Genomic DNA, 7,641 nt, shown 5'->3' on the forward strand with positions numbered 1-7,641 from the left:
TGTCCACCCTCGTTTCATCTTCATCATCCTGGTAGATGGCAGCAGATTTTTATCAAGAATGTCTCGGTACATTTTTCCATTCATCCTTCCTTCAATTATATGAAGTTTGCCAGTGCCGTGTGCTGAAAAACAGCCCCACACCATAATGTTCCCACCTCCAAACTTCACTGTTGGTATGGTGTTTTTGGGGTGATGTGCAGTGCCATTTGACCTCCAAACATGGTGTGTATTATGGCATCCAAAGAGTTAAATTTTGGTCTCATCTGACCAGACTGTATTCTCCCAGTATTTCACAGGCTTGTCTAAATGTTGTGCAGCAAACTTTAAACAAGCTTCAACATGCTTTTTCTTCAGCAATGGAGTCTTGCGTGGTGAGTGTGCATACAGGCCACGGCGGTTGAGTGCATTACTTATTGTTTTCTTTGAAACAATTGTACCTGCTAATTCCAGGTCTTTCTGAAGCTCAACAGTGCTCACTGGAACATTCAGAAGTTTAGAAATCCTTCTGTAACCAATGCCATCAGTATGTTTTGCAACCATAAGGTTGCGAAGGTCTTGAGAGAGCTCTTTGCTTTTACCCATCATGAGATGTTTCTTGTGTGACACCTTGGTAATGAGACACCTTTTTATAGGCCATCAGTTGGGACTGAACCAGCTGATATTAATTTGCACTGACAAGGGGCAGGATTGCTTTCTAATTACTGATAGATTTCAGCTGGTGTCTTGGCTTTCCATGCCTTTTTGCACCTCCCTTTCTTCATGTGTTCAATACTTTTTCCCTGTGTCATTCCATTTTATTAAACATAACTTAATTTCTGAACTTATTTGTTTTGTTTTCTTTGTATGTATGGATTACTTGAGTTGTTACCGACATCTGGTGAAAATGTCATGTCAATAGCACCTTTAGAAATATATTTACTGAGAAAAATGGTGACATGTTCAATACTTATTTTACCCGCTGTATAAAGGTTGAAAGTAGTAACCAACGTTACAATTTCACTGTTTACCAACCCTGTTTTCCATTGAGTTCTCTATGTCAAACGTGACACAAGAAAATAATAAACTGTTCGGCATTCCTGCAGTCTACTGCCAATGGGAAAAGAGTCCATCCCCTTTTTTATGTTTAAAAAACCTGCATATATACGCTAATTTATGTGGATGGGGGGATTATAGGGAACCGATTTCAACGTTGATGATGTCATTTTTCTATAGCCATTACATTGTGCAACCAACATTAACTCCATAATGATAAGTAAAAAAATGGTTTATCAACCCTTTTACAGCCGACATCATCAAAAATATGCATGCACTTGTTGACAACGGACGTGGCGTCTGAGCCCCAGCCATCCAGATGAGTCAGCAGCATCAAAAGGTCTGGTTGATGCAAGTTTGATTGTCAGAATCAATATTCAAACAGCGGACCCATCTTCAGAATCGCGACTGGATATTGACCTGAGCAACAGACATTCCAGTTCAACTAGTCACCGTGTTAACTCGTCACTTCCAGTTGATTGCGTCCATGGTTGCTCATATTAAAGTATGTAGATAATAAACACAAATGAGTCTTTAAAATGTATTCAAGGGCTTTCAAGAGGAAACCTACATGTCAGATAACGTAAGCATCTAGTGACTATCTGGTGTAATGGGTGTCGCCACCAAATACATGAATATATCTAGCCACTCAATATAAGGTCCCTTGCTAATGTCTTCTACCAACTTGATAATAGCACATGGAGTCGTTCAACATTTGTCAGAGTCAATTTGCTTAGGTTGCATTTGCGATCTTTGGTGGTTAATGCCCTTGCATATAGCTTAACAAGTTATTGCACTCCGCTGAGTGACCTTTGTTGCCAATTCTACATTGCTTACCACATGCTGTTTGGTGACCCATTCAGTTATATTACGTTGTTACGTTATTTGCCGATAATTATTGGTTTTAGCTAGCAGTTTAGTCTTGTTGGCTAACTAACACTTAAACATAACAGGCTCGGTTTTCTCTACAAATTTAATATTAAACATTTTTTGGGCAAGATTATTTGGTTTGGGGACCAGAACCCATAGGTTGATGTGAGAGCATTTTTAAGAGTGTAGTATTTGTAAAGAGTGCTGTAAAGACACCAATGTGGGCAACCTTCAACCATATTATTCTAAAACTCTAGCTTTTCATTTAATAATAAATTGGGTATTTTGGCCAAAGTAGTATGCTGTATAGTAGCATTGAAGATCATATACAGTGCCTACCTTGTCCTCGCCCTTCATCTTTTTTTAGGGAGATGCCCACTCTACATACAGCAATGCCCAGAACACCCAGTAGTATTTTCATTTATTTTTTATCCCTCTTTCTCCAACTCTCAATGCTCTTCACACACGTCTTACAAAAACTGGATGCTCATTCATCATTCGAATTCATGATGCACAAATTCACCAATTTGATAATTAAGATGAAAACAGTTTGGTCGTCGGTTCTGTGTGCTCAGTCTGCCGTAAGCGACAGGAGGGCACCAGGCTAGCGTGGCCAGCAGTCAGACAACTATTTTTGGTGCGGGTGGAAAATTTTTACGTGGATTCTATGGTGGCGGGGACCAACAGCAGAGGATCGGGGGGTAAGAAGAAAGTCTGTGAATCTTGTGGGACTGTGGGAAACAGTGACCCTCTGCCACACTCTGCTGGCACTGGAGGTCTGCATGTGGGTTACCAACAAAACGGGAGGAGAGGGAGAGCTGCCAAGCCCATAATTTGAGTTTGGGATCAGTATGTGTGTATTTGGTGGGTAGTAGGTGTGGAACTCTGGTGTAGCCAAAATTCCCCGTCCTCTAAACGCCTTCAAAATGCTTTTTATTTTCAAGAAACAAGTAGTACAATCTGCAAAGGGTGAGATCGTGTCAAATAAATTGTTTATGTCAACGTCTTGAAATAAAACAGACATGATGGACCACTCCTCTTGTATCAAACACTGTCCCTTGAGAAGTGTAGAAGGGATGGATCAAAGGGAGGAGGGGACAGGAAAAGACAGGGGCTGCTGGCAAAGAGAATGAAAGACCGATGCAGAGAAAGTCTGTCAGTGGAAAATGAGGAATGAGCAGTATACAAAGTATTTAAAAGGGTGGGCGAGCTTACCTCCAGTTTTTCCTATAGCCTAAGACAAACAAGCACCACTATGACTACAAATGACAGAATCTGAGAGTCGTAGTGTGCTTTGGGAATTTAAACCTCTAACACTTCGACCTTCCATCTGTAATCAGTCAGCTCAGTCTTATTAGATGGGCAATATTAAGTGCCAGGAAAGGAAAGGAAAGGAGAACAAGATGGGTGGAAAGGATACTGGAATCACAGCCTGGTGGGTAAAAGGGAAGTCCTTTTGTGCCAGGAAGACAGATAATTGGTCAAAGAAGAAGCTAGGCAGTTTAAAGCAAGACAAGCTTTCAGATGTACTGACTTGTGTTAAACTGTGGCCGATTACTGTATGCAGTCCAACAGAAATGTTTGTAGAGGGAGCTCAGAAACTGTATGACTGAGTGAGATATCTGTCTCGCATATATTTCTGTCACCTGTCATCACCCACTCACTTGCAGAGGGGCAGAGCATTGGCAGCAACCATGTTTCCCACTGGGACGACCGGTAGGCGCGAAAACGAAAACACTCATGTTGTTTTGGAAATGGATTTAACTAAAGTAAGGAGGTGTCTCAATATGGTTCCCCCTCAGGTTAACACTGTTAGCACTGTTAGCATTGTTGCCGTTGCTTGCAATGTTAGCGCCCTTGACACACCATGTTAAGAGATATTCTCTGAATTGTGAATTTAGCACCTTTACGCCAATTTAATATTTTTTATAAGAATTACAATCTGCATGTAGCATGTGTATAGGTTTGTACGTTTAATGCATTGTATAGCAACTACTGGGTGGATTCCGATGAAATTTTGTACAGACTCTGCATCTACCACCATCAAATTTTAATTCGTCCACTGCTATAGTTACCACATATGCCTCAGCAGTACTTTGTGTTTAGTGCTAATTAGCAATGCTAACACGTTAATTGATGATAAATTAACTCTTAGCCCGGTAAATCGCGAGAAAATTTGAATGACCTATATTTGAATATACTTTCTCTAAACTGCACCAGCATATAGCTGCAGCGTTTTAATCTGTTTGTGAATTGCAGGTTTAAACAGTGTCTCTTGGATTTTCCATATTGTCTTTCTATCAGAGAGAAAAGACATAAAATCCCTAGATAGATCTCGTCACTCAAACAGAAGGGGTTATGCCAAATGATTCCATCAGGGCAAATTAACTTACACAAAGGCCCACCAAATAGGATTTTGTGACTTCGAAGAGCTTTCCCATCTGTGTTGTGTCATGAGAGAGTGGAGTGAAACTGTTCACGGTTATAAATACACCTCAACCCGATAGAAAAGCCTGCAGTGGGGAGATGATTACCATGTTTCGCCACCAAAACACAGCTGCTAACTATGTTGAAATAATAACGTCTAAATCTATGAGTGGCGGAGGGCTGAGAGGAGGAAGTCCAACCACACATTCAAACACCAGCACACACACACACACACACACATTGCTTCTCATCCTGTGAGTTATTGTTCGCCCACATGCACAGTGTGTGTCCACCCAGTAGTTAACCGCCTGAGGAGCAAGCTATATAGCATGAGAGTGATTGCATATTTAGAAAGAGCCTAGCTTCAACACCGGACAAATGCAGAACTACACATTCATCTACAGAAGTGTATTCATACAAGATCACACACACACACACACACACATAAAGGCACGGTGTGTTTCATGCACAGGCAGCTGTGTCCAAATTTCAAACACATCTCAAAAACCCCCATAATTGCTACATCCATTTGACGTTTCTGTATTTTACTGACCAACACACACAATCAAAAAGGTTTTAATGCTAAAACTGGCAACACATGAATGTGCTGTTAGACTTACACAAATACCCGCCATGACTATTTATTCATTTGCTATGAAAAGACTCATACTTTCCCTTACAGCCTGATGTTATGGATTAAGCGTTCAAGGCCTGTAACTAGCATCATTTAGAGAGTCATGAGGTGACAGCTACGAGTATGGGTGCAAAATATAGAACCAAAGTAGGGTGACCCAGTTTAGTTTGGTTTGTGAGTGAACTTTATGAACACTTTGGCCTTGACGCAGATTTACTGAAGCATTCAATGTATGCGGTGGCTTGCTGAGCAGTTTGGCTCACGGAGTGGAGTCTACGTCCTCGAACTTGGTAGGGGCCCTCTCAAAGATGCCAGGTTATACTCTGCTAAGCTCAACACAACAAGGTCAAGGGGCCATGTTTCCTTTCTTGTCAGGGGGCTCCACTTTAAGAGAATTTAAAGGCTAAATGCAATTTCCAGAGAAAAAAAAGCTAACATTAGGCTACCAACAAACAACGGTCGCTAGTTAACACAACGAGGCTATGAAGGCGGACTAATATGAGTATTCTGGCACCTGAGCGCGTATCGAGGCACACATCACCAGATAGCTAAACACTATTGACTGACTTGACTGAAGTAGCACTAGGTAGCTTCAATGATGAAGGAGCATAAAGTAAGTTGTCAACGTTCACTTGTACGTCCGTTTAATGAAGATATAGCACTTCCATGTGGTCAAGTTGTTGTAGTGTGAAACTGTAAATAATACAAAAGTGACTATGAAATAATGTAAACAAATATTAAGAAATACAATGAATATGAGCAGAAATAATTTCTAGAAACATAGATGAACTAATCTACTCACAAACAAAGCTTCTCCAAGGATCACACAGGCAGATGGAGCAAGAATAAATGAGGTCTTGAATCATGCTGTTCTCTAGCTTGTTTTACAGGAAAAATGGCTACTCTGATCATGTGACTAACAATCAATGTGACTTTAAACAACCAATGAGAATGCAAACACCTAACATAACAGGAATAGGCTGCATTTACTTACTGGCCTATAGAGGGTGCTAGAAACACTTAAACAAAATGAATGCATGTAACATTACAATGAGTGATGACATTTAATGTCCTCGACAACCTCTGTATTTAGCCACCATCTTTTTTAAGAAACTGGAAGAGTCAAATTCACGAGTGGGGTATTTACTGACTGATTTTATATCGTAGAACAAAACTCTTGAGCTTGTGTTCACCGCAGCCCTTACAGTATATCAGGTATCTATCCAAAAATTCAAAAAAAACATTGACTTTGAGTTTGGGGAAACTAAAGGAAAAACGGGAACACATTTGCAGGTTTTAGGACTCAGCAATCTATGCGTGTGATGTATTATATGTGATGTATTGTACTATTAACACAGTACAGTCCTATCAGCCATAGAGTTTCATAGGCTAAACGTCATAGCTCCTCAAAAACTCCAGTGCATGGAGTCTAGCCAGGCGTCGTGATTAGCTCAGACATGTCAGTAATAACAGAAGGACAGAAAGGAGAGAAACGCTGTAGAAGTTTTTAGACAACAGAGAAACTAACTTGAAAGTTGAATAATTAACTTTAGGGGAACAGTTTGTAACCGTCTTCTTCAATACGCTTATTTTTCTCTTGCCGTATATTAGATGAGAAGATGGATACCACTTAATTTTCCAAAGTTCTGACTTTAACTTTTCTTCAAATCCCATTAAGTGGATGGAGTCATACTTATAGGACAGAAGCCAATATGTAGAGAATAATGAACAAGCTCCCATCAGTAATGGAGAAAGTAGCAGATTGACTTCATCACCATGCTTTTTTTCCCATCAGAGAGAATATCCAATGCTATCGTTACATTTAAAGATAAAAATGTGTTACTGTCAATTTAAATATCTGAGATTTAATTTAGATCCAACCTCAACTTTTAAAAATACATCTAAAACTCAAAATGTTAAACTCAAGACACATTCTACATTACCTTTCTCTAGAAGCTGCCCATTCTTTTTTTATTATGCTAAAAAGGTAGTTGAAGGAGAATCAAGAATGCAATCATTCATTTAAATTATTTACTAATCAAACAACCACAACTGTTCTATAAATACCATATTCATCCTGTGACTATGTATGAACAGTATTTTATAGTGCTTGTTGTATGTTCTGTATATACTGTTTGTATTATTGTTCACCTTCCCGGGACCTGGGGATGAAACTTAACTTTAAGCTATATCTCTATATTATACATAGAATTTCAAGTATATGAGTCTATGTTCATTATATGTGGTCCCTGTCAAATAAACATATAGACCAGAGTGGTATCGATCTTGATCGCTCTTACTCCCGGTAAAAAAATGAATAGGCAGGTTTCCAAAAATGTCAAACTATTCCTTTAAGAAACCAGTATTCTGAAAACCCTGGAAAGCCTTTCCCTGAATGACAGCCTTGTTTACTGTAATGGACTTTTTGGCTAAGTGGGTGGCTATATGTCTGACCAAACTAGCTGCCTGTCTGACTGAGAGTTATGGCGTACAAACAGAATTTCACGATGATGAAGTGCTCCCTGCCTACTCTAAATGCTTGGAAAAAACTGTAATTGGCTGGCATGATGGTAGACTGACTCTTTTTTAACTGACATGCTGGCTAACTGACTGCAGCAGATCACAGAAGTCCTGCGCCAATGGTCGCCTCTGTAACAGGGTTGTGTGAATTTTGACAG

The 7,641-nt window shown here is 39.8% G+C and overlaps 1 protein-coding gene across 1 annotated transcript in view; it reads right to left on the bottom strand.

Moving 5' to 3' along the window:
* LOC129094457 (solute carrier family 12 member 7-like) overlaps positions 1 to 5,826 on the bottom strand; it is a 45,802-nt gene extending 39,976 nt beyond the window's left edge. The window contains exon 1 of the mRNA XM_054602636.1: positions 5,766 to 5,826. The gene's annotated coding sequence lies outside the window, so the exon portion shown is untranslated. The remainder of the gene's footprint in view (positions 1 to 5,765) is intronic.
* Between the last annotated feature and the right edge of the window lie 1,815 nt (positions 5,827 to 7,641).

Source organism: Anoplopoma fimbria, chromosome 8 (genome assembly GCF_027596085.1).
Source record: "Anoplopoma fimbria isolate UVic2021 breed Golden Eagle Sablefish chromosome 8, Afim_UVic_2022, whole genome shotgun sequence".
NCBI classification, from domain to species: Eukaryota; Metazoa; Chordata; class Actinopteri; order Perciformes; family Anoplopomatidae; genus Anoplopoma; species Anoplopoma fimbria.